This window comes from Manacus vitellinus, unplaced genomic scaffold (genome assembly GCF_001715985.3).
Source record: "Manacus vitellinus isolate BGI_N305 unplaced genomic scaffold, ASM171598v3 scaffold_1_pilon, whole genome shotgun sequence".
Classification (NCBI taxonomy): Eukaryota; Metazoa; Chordata; class Aves; order Passeriformes; family Pipridae; genus Manacus; species Manacus vitellinus.
This window is the reverse complement of record NW_021939396.1, coordinates 40,163,442-40,184,143: the sequence shown is the minus strand read 5'-3', so window position 1 is coordinate 40,184,143 and position 20,702 is coordinate 40,163,442. Positions and strand designations below refer to the sequence as shown.

Below are 20,702 nucleotides of genomic sequence, written 5' to 3'. Positions count from 1 at the left end.
TTGTGTCTAAATGAAATTTCTCCAGAAGTGACTTGTACCCATTACCCATTGTCTTTTCCACGCTACTCCTTGTAAAAAGGGAATTTCCCATCTTTATAGTGACCCTTTAAATACTGTATCATGGTGATAAGGTCTAACCTAAGTCTTCTCTTCTCAAGGCTGAATAAACCCACTTCCTCCCAGTTCTTTGATTTTCTTTGTAGTCCTTCCTTGGACCCTCTTCAGCCTGTCCATATGTTTTTTGGGTAGTCAAGACTAAAACCAAACATGCTATTCCAGCTGTGGCCTGACAAGTGGTGGGTAGAGCGCATCTCTGCTGGTGATGCTTTTGTTGATGCCAGCATCCTGTTGGCTTTCTTTCTGTGCTGCAGCAGCACACTGCTCATTCATATTGAGCTTGTTGTGCACCTGGACCCTCAGGTCCCTTTCTACAGAGCTGGTCCCCAGCCATGTAGATCCCAGACTGCGCTGCATTCCCGAATTGTATTTCTCATCAGCAAGACCTTACACTTGTCTTTGTTGAACTCCGTGAAGTTCTTGTCTCACTCTTCTTGCATTCATGTCCTATGTTCTTCCACTATTCACATCTTCCTACAGGGTGGCTCTCCCTTCTGAAGTGTCCACTTCCCCACTCAGTGTTTGGTATCACCAGCAAACTTCATCAGGGTACAGTTAATTCCATCATCCAGATCACTTATCAAGATATTAAACAGCATTGGACCCCACTTATGACAGATTGCCAGTTTGAAAAGGAGGTGTTTACCACCATCCTCTGGGTGCAGCCTCTCAGCCAGTTAGTTCACCACTCACTGCACAGACCACTTGTTCAGATCGTAACGCACCAGTTTCTCCAGAAGGAGGCTGTAGGAAACTCTATCAAAAGCCTTGGAGAAATCCAGGTAAACAATGTCCACATCTTGCCCCAAATCAACCGAGCATGTTCCTTTGTCATACAAGGCAATCAGGTTTGTCAAGTACAATTTGCCCTTGGTGAATCTGTGCTGGTTTTATTTCCCAATCATGTGCTTCATCTGACTTTTGCCTGCCCCAGATGGATTCATCCCATAACTTTCCCAGGGACTAAAGTAAGACTGATGGGATCCAATTTCTTGGATCTTCCTTTAAGCCAAACAAAACAAAGATATTGATGTGTTTCTCAGATAATTAAAATCTGTCTCTCTAGTCAAGTTTCAGAAGCCATTATTTCCTGCTATACATTTGAGGCTAAGTTGGATTCCCTGCAATTAGGAAGACTCTAAAAGCATTAACACTCATAATTTTCTCGTGGTCAATTTTGTTGTTAAATACTGTGAAATATTGGTGGAAGACATGTTATATTAAAATTTAGTATGGACATAATATCTAAGAGTGTTTATTTTTATGAAGTATATCTGAGCTTTATAAATGTGTTGCATTACACTAATTACACAAAGATCTTTCTCAATACACAGTGCATTCCTGCAAAAATGACAATAGACTAAATTAAACAGGATGCCTTTGAAAAAAGGAACTTCAAGACAAAAGACTGGTGTTAGCTGCACTGATATACCCTTTGGTAAATGAACAGTAGTTCCAGGAAAAAAAGTTACTTTCAGATAGAACTGGAATTCATTTCAGGATTAAGAACAGATTTACCTTGATTTAAAGATTCTATTGTGTGAATATATATACTGGATGCCTCCTGTACCCTCTTCCCCTTTAAGAATTTTACTGAGAAACTATTTTTGCGTAACCATGGTCTTTTTTTTTATTACCTAAATCTGTTAGAGCATTACAAGATACACACAGAGATTATAGAAGGTGGTAATCACTTTGAAGGGAGAACATTTTGGAAACTTCCAGCTAGGAATTAAAATACAATATCAGTTATGTTTTTAATGTTCAATTCTTACTCCAAAAAGCCCACTATCACAGTGCATCATAATGTGAAAAAAAAAGAGTAAAAAAGCAGAAACAGAATTAAACCATTCTCACATTATTTTTATACTGAAACAGAATAAAATTCCTTAAACACCCTAAATATATCATCTTTATAACTTTATGGTTATGGAAGACAAGAGCCAGTGGCATAAAATTTCTATATGAACAAAAAGTATAAGGTATTTGACTCTTTATGTGGTATGCTAAAAAGGCACCTTTGATGTTAGACATTCGGCTGATCCGTTCACTTAGGTAAACTGTCATGCCAGTATCACTGTGCTCTTTCAGGTGTTTTTTCATAATAAATTATGGATGTGTACGGGTCAATATGAATAAATAACATGAATGTGTAAAACTACATATCGACAATTAAAGACCTAAACATATTTTTTTTCTTTTTCTCTGTAAGAGATTTTTCTTTAATTCTTTTCACAAAATTCTTTGCTTTACCAAGTAATGATTAGAGAAGAAAGGACATTTTAATTCGTTTTAAGTATACAACAGATATAAAACTTTAACCATCAAACTGAGACTAACGGAGGGTTCAATACTTGTGAATATATTCATTAGTTCTGTGAATGAAGAGAAGTTATTACTTCTTCCTTTCACTATGTAGCAAATTACTCTGGTAATGGAGGTCTGAGGAAACGCATAACAGACTTTGAAGGTAAAATATGTTGTTATTCTCAGAAGGTTTGCCTTGCATGATTTGGAATCTCTACTAGTAAACTACTTTACCACCTACATTAACGATTGCAGCATAGAAGCAAAGGTCATGCCTTAAATAGCACGATAAAAAGTTCAGACCCCTTTCCCTCCTATGCAAATGCCTTGACATTCGCTTTATATCAGATGGAATTTTCTTTTCTCTTGTTATTCAGACCAAGAAGATGAGCTCTCTTTTTCATGTAGTTCACTTTTTTTATACTGCAGTCTCCAGATATTGTTGTCAACAGTGAACAGGTAAAACTTTGCAGTTATTTTCATTATATACTTAGATTTCTTAATACTTTGTTCAAATTAATTTTGTTTACTTTTCTTTACATTTATTTCTAACAGAACTTTTTGTGAGGCTGATATATCACTAATATTTAGAAGAATCTTCCTATACTAGATCTTCCAAATAAAGTGCATTAAATATGTTCAGCTATAATAATAAAGTATGAATCATAATTTCAATGCAATATGGCTTCTTAGGCTCAGAATCAAAACTGTCCAAAAGCAACTGTACAACTAATTCCATAAAGTACATTGTTTTAAGATTTCTAAGGCAACTATCTAGATGACATAAAAGTCAACTAAAAGAAACTCTACTGGACACAAAAGGGTGAGAGGAGACAGGTGAATTGTTTGTGTTTTTCTCTACTGACTGTTATAAAGTTCACTTAAGAATTAGGATTTCTCTTCCTCTGTGGTTCATCTATTTCCATAAACAAATACTTAAAACACGCAAAATAAGTGAAGTCTATAAGCAAACATTCAGTCACAGGGCAATGTAAAATTCACTTTTCTTCTTCATGCTTCCACAAGCCCAATTAACTAAGATGTTACCTGGTAAAGATGTTTATTGCTTTGTTCTTCTTATTTTTCTTTTTTTTTCCTTTTTCCTCTTATTTTTTTCTTTTTCTTTTTGTTACTCCTTTTCTTTCTTCTTTTTTTTTTTCCTTTCCCCTGGATCTATTAATGAATTCTGTTAAACACATTCGCAATAGAAGACAAATCATATTTATGGAATATTTGTTGTGACATGCTTTTCAGTTGTTTGTCCTTTCCTGTATATATATATATCCAGGGTGTAAACTGAGACTGAGATACAACTGTAAAACAGAAAGTGTGAAGCTGAATGACACAATGGTTCTATCATGAAAAATACCAAATTTGTTTTAATGCTGTGTAGACACAGTTCAAAATAATTTCATCCTTGCAAAGTTGTTCCAACAAGAATTCTGTTGGTCTCTTGAAGTGTCGATTATGTCTGCAAACAAACATTACATTCAGCAGAGTTATCAAACATTTGACAGAACTCTAAATCTTTCTTTCTTCTCTTTGTTCTAGATGAAGCCTCCCTGCAACATAATGATATATCACAACGGCATCATGGTCTACATTAGGGTTTAAAAAAATCACCAACTGATAAATATTGCTTTTGATAGCTCAGATCATAGGCTTGATCTATGTCTTAGTCCTGCAGAGATGTAGCTATTTTACAGTTACATCTTCTTAAGCCAAACAAACTGGAAGAAAGGTGTTTTAAAAAGCATATTCTGTTATTGTGGAATTCTTTCACTAACCAAAATAAATTTCTCTTCAGCACCTCAGGACCTCAATGACTTCTTGAAACTGAGTAGTCCTAGCATAAAGTGGAGAATAAATACAAGAATGGAAGAACAAACTAATCAAAACCTTGCTCTGGAATTAACTTGAAAAAATGTATGATGATGTGACTAGATTTATGCCTCCTTAGAAGTCTTAGAAGTCAAGAAGACTTGAATAGAAATGCCTACTTAGAAATATGTAAATGAAAGGACAGACAATCAGCAGGAAGACTTATTTCTCACAGTAACAGGTTCTAAAGTACTGATTGTACAAACTCATTGCAATTAATTTATTCAATTCAGTAAGGAAGCTGCATTATGCTCCTACTCTCCATAGCTTCTATCTGTTGTCAGCCGTGGGGCAGCCACAGGCTAATTGAGATTACATTAGGGCTGAAGTAACCCATCTATAGTGAATATTTATTTCTGAAAACTTGGTTCCTAACTCATAATCTCTTTTAAGAGACTGTTGGCTGGTAGAGAAGGTCATGACTGCTGTATTTAATAGCTCTTAGTCATCTTTGGCAGTAAGAATTATGTATATAATATAACATTTCATATGTATATGAAGCCGATCCGATATACTTTTTGAAAAAAAACGTGAACAAATTAATTTTGTGAAAATATTGGACTAGTAGAACAGAGGAGTAATCTTGGAACACATCTACCACCTAGTAGACAAAATCAATACAAATCCCAGACCCCTGCAAATTCAAAATTAACTTTGAAAAAGGTAAAGAATTTGTACAGTAATGAGCCATGGGAAAATAGAAAGAATTCTTGTCTTGTAAGAGAAATTGGGAACTTACTGAGGGTTAAATAGAAAGAATTCTTGTCTTGTAAGAGAAATTGAGAACTTACTGAGGGTTCAGGACTCACAGTTAACTGCAGAATAAAGAATGCTACAGAGTCCAGAATAACAAGGAGAATTTTGTCAAGGTATGTTAATATTTCTTGTTAAGGATTATTGCTGCAAAGCTTTGTCCCAGAAGGCTGCTTTGGTATTAGAAATCTTGCCTTTGAGTTACACAGGGAAAAAAATTCATCAGAGTAAAGTATTTTGTTGTTCAGAAACTGTGGAAAGTGTCAACTGATAATGAAAATCTTTTATAATGCCTAGGATTCAGAATGATAACTGAACAGGATGTATACTTGTTCAGATGCATATGGAACAATTCCAATAAATGAAATAGATCCACTCATATAGAATAAGTATAAACTTCATTCTTGGTTAAATCTAAACCTAGGAAGATAAAACAAGAATAGATGAGCATGCATGAAACTGAATAATAGGAAGTGAAACACAGCAATCCTGAATCTGAAGAAAAAAAATACTTTATTTAAGGTGTGTTTTTTTACAATCCCACATTTGATCAACAAAGTGTTTGAATGAAGAACTTTACGGAGATGACTTATAATTCTATTCAATGTAAGCTAATTTGCTTAACATCTGAATTAATAGCTCTACGTAGTTTGTCTGTTCCTTATGTACTTTGACTGCTGCATGTGAGTTAGAATGAATGTATGCCTAGAATGGTGCATAAAATATTTGCTGGTCAAGTATTTAAAGTTAGCAATATATTTCCTCAAAGTGCAGACTCAGTCATGCTCAAAGACACATTCATATTCTAAGCTTGCTTTTTGTATGTATTGTGCTTCCTGGAATCAGTCTAAATTAGCAGACGTGAAAAAATTTCCCACTGTTTGCTATACTTTTGGGTAAAGATGCAGTGGAGGATCTGTTAGAAAGGAGCTAATGGTTTGCATTGAGAGAAGTATTCAGATTATGTTTAAAACATTTTGGGTTTCTAGTATAATTAAATTAAAATACTTACTTTATTTATCAGATCTCCCTTGAAATGTTTCATTAATTAAATCTATAGACCTCTACGCTCATGACTGCAGTGAGCATTTTCTTTCTTTCAACTCAGCATCTTTTTCTTTTATTCTTACCTTCAAGTTTTAATGAAAACAACTTAATTCTGCCACTAATTTAAGTTTCAGAATACCCTAGAATATTTTCAAATATTAGTTTTGTAAATATGACAGTAAAAATTCCTTTTATTTTTTTTTTTTTCTAGGGATGATTTAAAGCACCTACATCTCAAGAAGCAGAAGAAATGTGTTTAACTGTGGGGGCAGAGTGGGGGAAATCCTCCTATCACCATGGTAGCAAGTGGTCTTTGTCAGTGCTTGTGCTTATGTTTTGCATAAGAGAATATGGTCATTTAGACTGCAGAACTGTAGTGTCATTTTAAAAAGGCACTGGGACCAGACATAATGCACTGTTCTATGAATTCTGAAAGTGCAATTGAAAGCAGACCAGTGATGACAGCAAGGTCTTAACTTGCTTACACTGAGGGCCATGAACATCAAATTTTTCAGCCAAGGGTGAAATAGCATCCTCATAATTAACCGATCTTAGAAACTACAACATGCCAACTGCACCTAGTATCCCCAAGAAATTTTAGAATGGCAAGTTTCCCATAAAAATCATCTTTTTTTTTAAGATCACAAAAATGCACAGCACTTGAGGGAACAACGTAGACATAGTAGAATGATGAGGTGAAACTTTCAGAAACGTGATGGAGAAGTACGGCTAAGATATATCAGGTTGTAGTACCTGATGTATATAGAAGCTCAACCCAAAATTCACCACCTGTATTTCAGAAAATATTGTGTCATGAGGCCAAAGCATCAACTACAAAATAAAATTAATAAATCTTGAAAGGTAAAGACCATTTGTATGGTGCAACATTGAAGTCTAGTTATGGTCAATCTAATCTATTAATGCAGTTATTTACATGAATACAGAATCAATGACATTACTAGAACCAGAGTACAGTAAAGGCACAGGTTATAATGACACTGAATGAATTTTATGTGAAGGTAAAATACCAGAATAAAGTCTTATCTTGCAGACCACAGCTGTCACCACAAATTTTAAAAACAAAATCTGATTGTGAGTGTGGTAGATGGGTGCATAAATTTCACAGTTTTATTAGAACAAAAAATGAAGAAGTCTTTCCTCTCCTAGTCATTGCCTCATTCTGCCATACAAGAGAAGCAGTAGTAAAAATAGATCCTCCAGTTTCAGTGGTTAGATATCTTCCTCTATCTGTTTCACTCTTAATAATTCTTGAAGACTAGGTGATGACATCTGACTAAAATAGTTTCTTTTAGGTGGAATTATATCAACCTTCCATAAACAGATTTTTATTTTTTTTCTGTATCTTTTCTGGGTGTATCTTACCTGACTTAAAACAATTGCCTTTTTTCATAGCCATGTGTTTTTCAAAGCCAACAGTTACTCCATAAGCAGTTAACCAAGCAAGTCTAATTCCTATGCAACTGTTTACATGCAGTTTGCTCTTAGCCTATATAAAAAAGTCTTGTTTTTAAAAATCATCTCTTTTACTTCATATTGATTACTGATCACTCTGTTATTAATATTATATGTTATATTCCTAGGACATGGGACGAAGTGTGTGTAACCCAAGTCTTTTTAGTTTTAAGGAGAGCACAGTTGTGCCATTAATATATTTCATTAGGAAATTAGCATTTTTCTACCACCATTGATAAAAATAATATAAAAAATACATCCCCCCAAATGTTCTGATTTTTTTCCCATTATATTATCAGCACAAACTATGCTTATTTTTCTTTATATTTCTCATAGTTCTTATACTAATGCCCAGAAGAAAATGATTTGTCATGCGACAATACTGATAAATCCTATGTATTTTGTCTGTATAAAGAAACAAATATTTTATCAAAGAATAAAACCAGATTGTGTCAAAGTCTACCTTTGAGAGGTCTAATGGTATTTGATCTAATTTCTAATTTTGATCTATAGTTTTATTTCTTCTCAGTTCCTCAGGTCAGCATTAAGCCACCTCCCAACTTTTTCCCCCTCAGATAAAAATTTCTGTGTGGTTCTGAAAGTAAGTTAAGCTTCTATACTGTAACCCAGAACAGAGTGTTCAATTATTTCCGGTTTTCACCTATCTTAGTCCTCTGAGATTAGCTGTATTACAAATGTAATTGCTTTCCTGAGCTCAGGAAAACAGAAAATTGTAGATTTTTTTGGTGAAAAATCTGAGATAAAAACATGGTAGTTTTTACCTGTACACACCATGGATCCAGTCTAAAACCTAGATTTTCCAGCCTAAGCAATTTTTTAAAAAGTAGGAAAAAGGTGAGAAAAGACAGAAATTATTTTCCTGTAGGACCATTTTTCATTTGGAAAATTTGAACTGAGTGGCCTCAGTAGGAGATGCTTCCTTCAGCTATCTTTTTCTAGTAGACAAATCTACTACCAAAAAACCTCAAGCTTTTTTCTTTATGAAAAGAGCTGAGGTGTCATATATGCTGAAGATCATGTTCTGCCAGAAATCATAGTCCACATATGCAGACTGTAGTTAACTATATTCATCAGATTTAATTCATAATGTCATACATGAAGAAAAAGTGAATTAAATTCTGCAAGTAATTGAAAAAAAGGTAAAAAATGTACTGAAACAATTATGAGCATCTAAATTGCATGTTTTTTTCCAATCAAAGAATTGCTTTAGTGAAAATCCAATGAAATTTCTTTGAATGATGCAAAATGATCACTTTTTCTAAATTTTGTTTTGAGAACTGTTTATTTAAATATTTATAGTTAAGTATACCTTCCACATCCATACATTAAAAAAAAAAAACTTGTAAAAAATGCTATTTTTTTCTCCATTATATTGTTTCAGAGAAGTCCCCATGGAGTTTGCTTTCCACTTATTAGCAGTTTTTCCAATCTGAAAATAAAAGGAAAATACAAAATACAATTTCCCACTGGGAAAATACTTTCCCAATCATGAAAATTCCAAAGAGAGGAAGATCTTGAATGTATTTGAAAGCTCTTCCTTTTGAAGGGATTATTAGTCACAAAGAGTATTTTATTAATGATGAAATCTGTTCATCAACCTTACTCTACTAAGCCACTTGGGAATTCCACACCATTTTGAAAGCTACAGGCTAAAACCTGAAGCCAAAAAATGATAAAAAACACAGGACAAAAATACAGCAAATATTTGAGAAGATTATTCTCTTCCTTCTATTCCTAGTCTCTGCTTATTCTTCCCTTTTTTCTCTTTAACAAAAAGACTTTAAAATGGACTGCAACAAAATTATTTGGCTCTATGTTTCAAATCTCTTTTCACAAGTATTGTTTTCTTTTTCTTTCCTTTCTGTTTCAAAGAAATTAAACCCATTTACGGATGTATTATTAGTTTTTCTTTGCAACTTATTACACTTCACTTTCATCTGTTAGCTGTAACCCTGAGTTATTTATATCTCTTGTCATTTAAATAAGCTTTTTTATTATGTAAAAGCACTTTACAAAAATTTCTTTTTGATTGCAGAGTCATTCTGTCTTCGATCTATTTTTTTAAAAAGTGTCACCCAATGTAAACAAAAGCATTTTGAGCATTTTTTCTTGTCAGTGTCACTTTTAAATCTTCCTACCAAGCTATGCCAATATTCAACCAGCAAGTCTTTACAAGCTGGTAAGTAGCAGCCTAACCTGCCAGACAAGATCCATCCAAATCCAATTCTCTGCTTAAGGTCATGGGCATTAAGAGATCTCCAGCATGACTTGCCTTTTTGTCTCTAGAATTCATTAAATATGAGATTTTCAAGATGTGATGCAGTCTGAATTTCCCTTCCTAAACTTCCTTTACTTTGTCAAATTCTAAAATGGATCTACTTTTTATGTTGTTTTCATTGCTGCTTCCATATAAATCCAAAAGAGGTGCAATTCCCAGACATTGTTCAGGCTAACCTCCCACTTTTTTGAGCAGACTATCTCCTTGTGTTCTGAACATGGATCACAGAAATCGTAAGCAAAACAATCTTTCTCTGCACCCATCAGCCAAGTTTATTTATCTGAGCCTAATGAGGACAGAGAGTCAGCTAATGAGTCAGCTTTTGCACTGACTCCCATCATGATCTACCTGTTAAAACAGTAAAGGTTGCCCCTATCAGCCTCAAACTCTGCCTCTTAGGCCATCTCAGGTGATGAGTCTTCCAGTGTGGTTAGTATCAGAGTACTAATTTGCAGGATACCTTTTTCTATTATAGAGATGAAAAGGCTTAGGGAGACTTCCTCATTTTGAGACTTCAAACCTTCATGAAGCTTGCAGAGCTCTGTCATTCAGTGGTCTTTTTATTAATCCAAACAATGGCATTCATCTTGTGACACAGAAACCACCAATCGACCTTCTTACAGAAAGGATTTCTCCAGTGTTAGGAGATCTGCTGGCTGTACCTGTACTGATGGAAGTTGTCACAATGACTTAAAATTGATCAATGTCCATTTATCCAAGAAGTTTGCACATGCACACCTTATCTTAGCACAAACCATCTCTTTTACTTTACAGATGTTGTTTCTTAGATCATGTATGCTCTCAGTTTAAGGATTAGTTACCTGAATACTGTCCATCATCTGCACTTCTCACCAGCTGATCAGCAAACACAGCAGCAAAATAGCCCCAGCTTTTCTATCAGCCCTGTCAGCAAAAAGCAATGAGCACAGAATTAAATAAATGGCTCTTGGCTGTGGCAGTTTTTGTGACGGTTCAGTTGTAAGTGAAACATAGTAATTCCTGACCTGTGTACTCTACTTTAAAGTCTGTTTTACTGTGGTGAGAGTTCAAAGGAATTGCCAGATACGGAGAACCTTTGCTCTTCTCCTACTTTTTGTTCTGCACTTCGGTCACCACTTTTGGACTCTGTTTTGAACTATTCTCAGTGCATTGTAGCTTTCAGACACTTTCATGGCTTTTACCTTCTCTATTTCCCAAAACCATTAGGAACCAGGCATTAGGAAGAAAGTATGTGATTAGGATAGATGCTGGTGTGTCTCTTCTAATCGGTGAAGATCATAGCAAACTAAACATGAGTAACAAGAGGACTACATTGTCCCCAGTAATTGACTAGAAGAGATGTGATTTAATTCTCTTTTTCTTAACTGATACAGTGTATTGCTGCAGTTAGATTTAAACCTAGAGGCAGTCACTTTCAGCTAAATCAAAGCAGAGTGAGAACAAGTACAGATACAAGTAGTGGAGCAGTTCAACATATTAAATAAACTTAGCTAAGGTAATCTGGTGCAACTTTCATGTGTAGTCATGTCAGTAGAATTTTCTATGGTAATTTTAATTTCAAAGAATTCATTTTAAATTCTTAGTTTTGAAAGGCAGAAGTAAAAATCATGACATCCTAGGTTGGTGTTCTGATTAAAAGTAGACGATTGAGCCAAAGCTCAGTAAAGAATATAATGGGATCTGCATTCAGAGTTTACAGATTTTGTATTTTACTTTGCAGTTAGAGGATAGGAGGTGAAGGTGAAAAGATAACTGAAACAATATACAAATTAACCTGAAAGATAGAAAGCTAATGGCATCCAGAAGCCCTGGAATACTTTTCCTGTTCAGATTCATATATATCTAGGCACACAAGGGATACTATTTCTACCCAAAGTGTCATTTGATACCATCTCCAGAAATGAAGGCTTGAGAATGAGAAGTGTAGTCTTGCCAGAGGCAGATGGAGGTCAGACTGGGATTTGAGGACAAGGTTCAGTTGTCAAATTCCATGCTCCCTGCTAGGACCTTTCAACATAGATTATTGGAAATGCCAGACATAACAGCACAGCTGAACAAAGGCACTTGCCCCTTTGTAAACCTTGGTCATAGTGCAAAATAGAAGAAGGATATACAAGGGAGGAGTGTATTACTACAGGCATCACCACAGTGAAGTAAAAAGGGATTGGAAGTATCAAAGATCAAGATCATTAGGTGTTTTGTTTTTTTTTAGTTTGAGTGCAAGTTATGCTTTTAAGCTCTATCAAAAATTAGTTAATTTTTAGATATGAATATCTAATCAGAATGGACTAATCAAGAGATTTTTGCTAATAATCTGGCTGTCACCAACTGAAAATGACTAAGCAAAAAGATCACAGTATTTTTTACTTGATTCCAAGCCAAGGATAAAATACAGATGCATTTGTATATTTTATCAGACAAATATTTTTCACAAACGTTGATATGTTTTTAAAAGACAGCCCTAAACATCCCTTCCCCCACTCAAAAAAAAAAGAAAATCCAAAAAAACCCAAACAAATCAAACAATAAAAACAACTTGGTGAACTTATGGGTATTTTTAGAATGTGGAAAAAATGTAAAGACAATTATGCAATAACTTTAGATCAAGAGAGCCTATTTTAACAGGAGAGATTATGAGAGCTCAGAGGCATGAGGATTTAGCCCAGTAAAACAAAGACTGAGAGGATATATAATTGTTTTCTATAAATACATTAGTTTGGGCAAATTGCAGAGAGGGAGAAAATCTATTCAAGATAAGAACAATGTTGACAGGAGAGCAAATGCGTATTCAACAGCCATGAACACACTTGGGTTGAACTATCAGAGAAATGAGGGTTTGGAAAGTTTTCTGTAAGGAACTTTGTGGGCCAAAATGAAGCTCATTTTATATGAAGCTTGCAAAGTTTATGAAAAATATTATGATGTAAAAGCCTTCAAATGTGGAATATTGGGCTAGATGATCCCTGAAAATCAGGGATCAGTCTTTATTCCTATGTACTTTAAACATAGTAATAATTTGGGATTACTAAAAAATAAAAGTAATGTGACAATATGGCAGCTTACTGTAGACACTGAGTTTGAATAAACAGAATAAGCTAGAGGAAAAGCTTTTCTTGTCAAAGTGAATGATACAAAATGAAAAGTATGAACTATATAAAGATTTTTTTCATCTAAGCAACATTCACATTGTAAATTCTTAAATTATGTTATTTTGTAAAGTGTGTCTTATTTCTATAACAAATTTGCATCAGAAATTTGAATCCCCACTTACCTTGTGATTTTTAGCTGTTAATTTTGTGGGACACACACCCAAGTCCCATGTCATGAAAATAAGTAGCACATTAACACAAAGTGCAGATAACTGAAAAATGTAGGTGATCTTCAACATAAGACAAAACTATATATTCCAGTTCTGATTCCATATTTGAGATTAAGGTATGGTGCACCTGAATTCTGAGCATGATGGCTGAAGTTTAGTCCCTGGCAGCCTTAATTCCTATGATAAGAGTCAGGTTTTAAAATTATTATCTCCACTGTCACACATAAACTCTTCCCAGCAAATTCCTCCACAGATTACTAAAGAGTTAGCTATTATGTTTCCATCACCCCACGAAAGCCAAGCCGTTCTTCACAAAGTCTGAATCTTTCTTATATACATATCCCATGCAAAATAAGACATAGACCCAGTTCATTGTTACTTGAAACGCCACTGAACACCAGATGAACCACTGAAACTGTGCACATGATCTTAGATACTCTAGCAACAGTGAGATTATTTGAACCACGTTTTAATTCCTGCATCACATTCTCACTTGTACCATGGGCTGGTACGTAGCGTTAAAGAAGTGCATACGTACATTAATTTGTTTGACATGGCAATCATGACAGCTTTTGTAAGCCATAGGGGCAAGGCAGAGCCATTGCTGGAGAGTGCAGGTGCTGGATGCAACCAGGTCCTGGGGAAAGGAACATGTCATATCAGGTAGCACTGAAAGAGAGAGACTATACAGCTCAGCTAGAGCTTCTTACTTGATTAAGTGTCTGAATCTTGCTAGCTATTTTTTAAATATATGTATATATAAAAAAGAGAAAGGCAACAGAAAACAAGGATTATAGCACAGCATTTTCTCAAGGGCAGTAGATCTCTTCCTCACTTCAAATGAAAGCTTTATTTTTGTCTTTGTGATAGCTGCATTGGACATAAATCACATCAAAACTAGGGACCAGCCATTTTCTCTCCCAAGAGAACCATTATCCTTACTTGAAACAAATCTTGTTCTGCACATAGCATCAACCTCAACACAGTCAAGGAAGTTGTGCAACACTCTTAAATAACCTTTTCATGTAAGGTCACAAGGAGAAACTCTTAAGGTAGCCAGGGACTTTGAAATCTCTTAACTAAATTCTATGCTGTGTCTTAAAATTAGGAGTGTGAATTAAATGAATTTCAAGTGAAATGAGATTAAAGTTTACCACAATTTCAGTTTGTCTGAAGAGCTGAGCGAAAATTTCTTTGGCATATACATATCAATGTTGTTGGATGGAATCTAACAGCCAACAAAACAATAATTGGTATTGATGCTTAAAATAAAAGAAAAAATTCTCCAAACAATGTTAATATAGATAAGATAGAGAGCAGCTCTTTAATGAAGGCCTTCAGATGCACACAATACATAGGTGCACACCTACATACAGAATTCTTACACTTTTATATCTTTAATTAATTATCATATCTAGTGGGTACATCCAAACCTAAAACCCCTTTTACCCTGGTACCACCCTCAGAACTGCCCCACTGGAGCCCTTACAAGGGTCCTAGGCCTTCTATCCTGTTTTGTCTACTATACATCTTATTATTCTGGTCCAGGTGCATATCTCAACAGAATGTCGCTGCTAAAGTCTATTGCCTTGAAAAGATGGTTTAAAAGATAGTTAAACCAAAGCTCAGAAATGTGACACACAAACTATGTGAAAGTAACTGTCCAAAGTGAAAGAAAACTACACAACTACACTAACATTTAGAAAAAGCTAAAAATCTTTAGGCATCATTATAAAAAAATAAAGCCAGGCAGAGCACAGACATTTCTGACATGAGTTTATTCTATATTATCCATTTAAAAAAAAATCATAGACAGCAATTGAAACATGACATGACCAGTTTTAAAAGAAATCCTAAGCCAAAAGTCATACTAAAAAGCAGAGTGGAATCATGGAAACAGGACTATTATGCAATGATACGAAGAAATCCAGCATTGCTTTTTTTTCCTGCTGTTTTCATTCATTCAGATAATATTCAGAATGCTGCTATGATTTTTATTAAATTTCACAGAAATTTGGAAGAATATAAGACTATTTTAAGGAGGCTAAAAGTCTCATCTTTCTCATTTGCCACCACTGGTGAAATACCATGAAAGAAGTATCATACATGGAAGTATCATGGACTCATAAAATTGTTTAAGTTTGAAAAGATCTCTAAGATCATGGAGTCCAACCATCAAACTAGAACTGCCGTATTCACTACTAAACCACAAGTGCCACATCTACACATTTCTTGAACACATCCAGGGATGGTGATTCCATTTTTTCCCCCCTCCATTTATAGACATTGAAATACTCAAAGCAAGATATCTCAATATTGCATTATCTTGGTTTGGGCAGTTCATGCACAATCTTACTGCTGTTTCATTATCATTTTCTGTTGTTACTCTGTTATTCAGTTGTTTGAGAGGTGACAAGCCAATTTTTCAAGTTATGTTAAAAATTAAAGGAAGTAAAGATTGTTCTCTTCAAATGCCACTTGTGCAGTCTTGAAAAAATGATTAACTGGTGTCTTAATTTTCCTGGTGGTTTAGTCATAGTAATGGTAAGTTGTTGAAGAAATGAACTCAGTGTAAACACTCCATTCAGTTGAAAGATGCTTATTTGAGTGTTAAAAACTTTTACATCAAGGTTACTTTGAACACACTACACAGAGCACTGTTAAATTACAAATGAGGGAGTTAGATCATTACTACTGTAGGATAAAAGGGAGGAGTAAGTGTCTTCTGTATTTGGGTTCAACATCCAAACAGGATGTGAATGCTTGCCTTATTGAAAGAAAAGAATAACCCTTCTTACAGTAATCTTCAACGTGGCTTCGAAAAGATTATTTACTAATCCAAATGAGTTTTGTTTTCTGACTGACAGCTATTTAAAAAGATTAAACAAAGTGTATCTGATCACAGCTTTTCATGGTAAAACATATGGATTGTGAGACATCATGCAATTATTTACTAGAGTTAAGTACACTGGCATCGAGGAGATACAACACCTGAGCTTCATGCTGCCCCTTCCTTAATCCCTTCACTGATTTGCCTGATCAATAGCCAGCTCTTTCAAAGCTGATTTCAAAGCTCAACTCTCCTAAGTGTTTATTAATGCTATCTGACATGACTGCTGTCTTCACTACCTCCCTCCATCCTAGTCTACATGATTAGTACACTACAGTTTCCCACAGCCTGTAGTGTACCCTTGTCATTTTGGAGAGGTAAAGTATGTTGGAGCCTTCCAGGAATTACTGCAGTAAAATGATAAAGCAATATTACAAGGTTATTTTAAAAAGGCCAGTGACCTACTTTGGTGGCTTTTTTGAGAACATCTGTATGGAAAACTGATACTGTGCATCACTTATGCACAGTATCCTGACTAGGCTATAGCTTGAGTCCAGAAGCTTCCTACTGTAAATGGGGCAGCTTCACCAAGATGAATGGAGAAACCCATTGTCTATGGATGCTGAAACACACAGTGTTGACCTGAGGGAATGGCGTAAAGCTGTGTCAGAGGGGGTTCAGGTTGGATGTCAGAAAAAGGTTCTTCACCCAGAGGGTGACTGGATGCTGGAACAGCTCCCCAGGGAAGTGGTCACAGCACCAAACTGACAGAGTTCAATAAGTGTTTGGATGGTACTCTCAGGCACATGGTGTGATTCTTGGGGATAGTCCTGTGCGGGTCCAGAAGTTGGACTTGGTGATCCTCGTGGGTCCCCTCCTATTCTTTGATTCTGTGATTCTTTGTTTTTTCATATTGCACACTTCTAAGCTGATGAACATCTATTGACATCAATGGTAAAACATCAGTTAGATTCTCAGTTATATCTTCCAGGTATATTATCAAGCTCATACTCAATAAAGAGTGATAGAAATCAGTTGTTCAGAAAAGGGCAACAGGCTCATGAAGGGTCTAGAAAACTTCTTATGAGGAACAGCTGAGGGAGCTGGGTTTGTTTGTCCTAGACAAGAGGATGCTCAGCTGGGAACTTGTCCCTCTCTACAACTACCTGAAAGGAGGTTGTAGTGAGGTAGGGCCAATCTCTTCTGCTATGCCTGCAGTGAGAAGATAAGAGGAAATGGCCTTAAGCTGAGACAGGGAAATTTCAGTTTAGATATTAGAAAAAAATTTTCATCATTAGAGTGGTCAGGTATAGGAATAGGTTGCCCAGGGAGGTGGTGGAGTCACCATCCCTGGAGCTGTTCAAGAGGCATTTGGATCTGGCATTGGGTGATATGATTTAGTAGTTCAGAGGTTAAAGGGGTAATGCTGGGTGGACAGTTGGACTGGATGATCTTGTAAGTCTTTTCCAACATTGATGATCCTATGATTCTAAAATTAGTTTTACTACAACAAAAAAATAAGTACAATTCTTCTTTTGTATACAGAGGATCCAATTTACGATGCCAAATATTTATCAAAAGTACTTATAGCTTCTGCTCCCAAAGCATTTAATAATCCTCACAATATTGGCCTCAATTAACAACAACAGCGACAAACCCACTAACTAGAGTAATAGGTTGGGAATATGAGCTCCTATTTCAACAGAATAGACTATCTTTCTTCTTGTTCTCATTGTGGTCTGCATTTTCATTCCACATCACTCTAAGCTGTAACTCTGTGTCAGCATTAAAAACAGATTTCAGCAGCAGAAAGGCCAGCCTTGGTACTTTTAAAAGTGCATAAATTATTTTCCCTAAAAATATAGAAAACGGATGCTTGCTATCTGTGACCTTGTGAACCAGCTTGTCTACTTCTGAAATTTTGTAGCTGAGTTTTAAAACTTTGCAGAGTTGTGATGGAAAGGATGGTAGGTTCTTAAACTTACTTATAATGAAAGGTTTTACATGGTAATGAACCCTGGTAACAGGAGTACTTTGCAAGCTCACTGAAAGCTGAGAAAGATACCAGATTTAATTTATTGCTTAAAACTATTATATATTTGAGAGTACTGAACTTTCATTATATGCATTTCTTAATATGAATTGTCGCTAAATATGCCAGTGAGGTTTGCTTCTACTCCCTACATTCACCCACTCTATGGGAAAAATATGAAAAAAGATTTCTTGTAAAGTATTTTTTACACTTCACAGTGCAAAGGCAAGGGGAACCAAACTGAGGATATAAAAATGAGGATCTCAGCTTTGCCTGGCAAAACTAAAAGAAATAGGTAGATTGGCTCTTAAATGAAGGAGAGACACAATAAGCCAAAATTCAGGGATACTAGCATTTGCCTAGGGTGTTTTTCAATATTTTTCCTATTTTCAGCCAACACAGGAAAGTGTTTAACTGTTATCATTTAGGATGTAGAGGCAGGGCTAGTGGCCTGATGTTGATTTGAATCATCTAGTCTGAGTGGTAAGGTACTGTTTGCAATGCCTTGAAGAAGGAAACTGATACTCTGTACTTCTCAGAAGTGGGTGGTTGTGAATGTCGATCTCAAAACCAAAGATAAAGGTACTTCACATCAGGAATAGATATTGCAGGATAATTATCAAAGATTTTAGGGAAGGGGAAAATTATTGAAATACCACAAGATTGCAAACACATTTTATATATATTTATAGCTTGACCATTACAGTAGTAATGATAGCACAGTAGGGGCAGGACAGGACACTTTGAATTCCTGCATGGAATATGGTCACAGCTTTGCCTCCACATGGATGAGTGAAGGCAGCAGATGGAAGCTACAAATAACCTAGCATAGGGATAAAGTTGAAAAAATCCTTTAAGTCCTGCTTCTGAGCCTGTGCTGTTTCTGTAGACTATCATTAAGCTGAACGCAAGTCAGGGTCACAGCCTAAGTGCTGAGGTTCACTGAGCAGATCTCATGGGAAGGAGCCATTAAGGTTTGCTATCATGAATATTCAATGTTAACACTTACTTAATTTGTAAGTCACAGACTTTCTTTCAGCTGCTCTACTTAGCAGAACGTCTACAGCCTAATGTCTCTAGGTGAAGAGTGTTATTTGTTTATTAGAAAACATTCTCAGAATAGCACATTGGAGTACAGCACTTCAGGTTAAGGGCCATTCTTCAAAATTTCCAAATACATGTAATCTGCGTCTGAGGTGAGGACTCAGTGCACACCAGTGACACTTTACAGCCCCAGGACATGCAGCTATGACATACTGATGTTTCACAGATACCACAGAGGTCACATGAAGGCTCTTATTGTACATGGTGCTCCTCAAAAAGATGCCAACAATGTAAGACTGTTTCAAGCCTAAGTAACTTCTCCCTCTGAGCTTTAGGGCAGAAGCAGTTCACTGAACACTGATTGCTTAGGGCTCCACAGGAAATTGTATGTTTGAAGAACAACCCTTTTCTGCCACAGGGAATCCAATCATATCAATACAGGGAAAAAAGAAAAAAAAAAAAGGAAAAACAAAGAAAAAAAAGAAAAAAGAAGTAATTGTGCATATTTTCAGGTATTTCAATTTTTTTTCTTCTATAGTAAAAAATTCCCAGCAAATCAAGAGGCACGTGATACAAATTATACAAAATCCTTGAAAGAACCATTCCAGTATAGGAAATGCATAGTGTTTTAAAGGTACATACGTGTATCTGTATGTGTGTTCGTGTAAGTGTAAGTCAGTGGTGTATGTTGAAATTACTTGTTTCCTTATTACTCTTCTGTTGTAATATTAGCAGAGCCTTTGTGAAAGTCATGTTTTTCCTCGAGTTCAATAGCTTCCTGTTGTTGATTGAAACAGTGAAATTGTACAGCCATCCATGACATTACAATTTTGTACTAGGTTGTATTGACTATTATAACTGAAAACACGGAGCATGAAAACCCTCAGCTGTTAGTGAGCAGTGGAAGTAGGAAACTTACTCCAGAGAATAAACTTAGGCACATCAAAATCTTTTTTAATAGCATTTGAATAAGAAAATATTTTATACAAATCCAAACAACAGTGGCTATCTCAGCTCGATTTCCTTTTGCATGTTAGATCAACAGCAGATAGCAGTATGCAGCAGACAAGGTGAATTATTCATATATTCCTTTTAAAGCTGAAGCACACTTCTGCAGATAAGCCAAGCTGATTAACAATCACCACAGCATTTTTGGATGCTTCAGAGTCTGCTGAACTACTTATTATGGTTTCCTTTTCTGTGAGTGGAATATAGATAAATTCTGTTGCCTTTCAGGACATCTTAGTTAGTGATTTTTTTTATAAAGAAACATATATAGAGGGTAATTTGAAGTATTTTTTTCCTGACAACAGTTGAAGAGACAGATGCATAAAATTAGCAGGTATTTTGAAATTAGAGTATGTGCACATAGAAGAAGTTATATTTTCATTATTCCTTTTCCTTCCCTGTGTATTCACAATTGACTTACCGTTTCAGAAGGAAGAAAGTGAAATTATGGACTCAAAAGCCAGGAGATGCATGTAGAAAATGCAGGTGAGACCCTGGTGAGCAGCAAGTGAACGCACCTCACTTGCTGTGGGCCAGTGACTGGGTGAGCAACTGTGCACTTTGGGCAAGCACTGTCCTGCTATAAAAAAAA

The 20,702-nt window shown here is 35.5% G+C and overlaps 3 long non-coding RNA genes across 3 annotated transcripts in view; 2 read left to right on the top strand and 1 right to left on the bottom strand.

The window, feature by feature from the left end:
* Nucleotides 1–2,705: 2,705 nt before the first annotated feature.
* LOC108641034 lies at nt 2,706–7,546 on the top strand. Its single transcript, XR_001921692.2, has 3 exons — nt 2,706–2,883; nt 3,976–5,664; nt 6,317–7,546. It is a non-coding gene; the product is annotated as an uncharacterized LOC108641034 (long non-coding RNA).
* LOC108641037 lies at nt 3,536–20,629 on the bottom strand. The gene is made up of 3 exons (XR_001921694.1): nt 20,532–20,629; nt 10,699–10,780; nt 3,536–3,610 (listed from the first exon to the last, which is right to left on the bottom strand). It is a non-coding gene; the product is annotated as an uncharacterized LOC108641037 (long non-coding RNA).
* The window catches only part of LOC108641033, a 32,910-nt gene continuing 31,844 nt past the window's right edge, over nt 19,637–20,702 (top strand). Inside the window, exons 1-2 of the long non-coding RNA XR_001921690.1 lie at nt 19,637–19,736; nt 20,540–20,596. This is a non-coding gene — a long non-coding RNA (uncharacterized LOC108641033). The remainder of the gene's footprint in view (nt 19,737–20,539; nt 20,597–20,702) is intronic.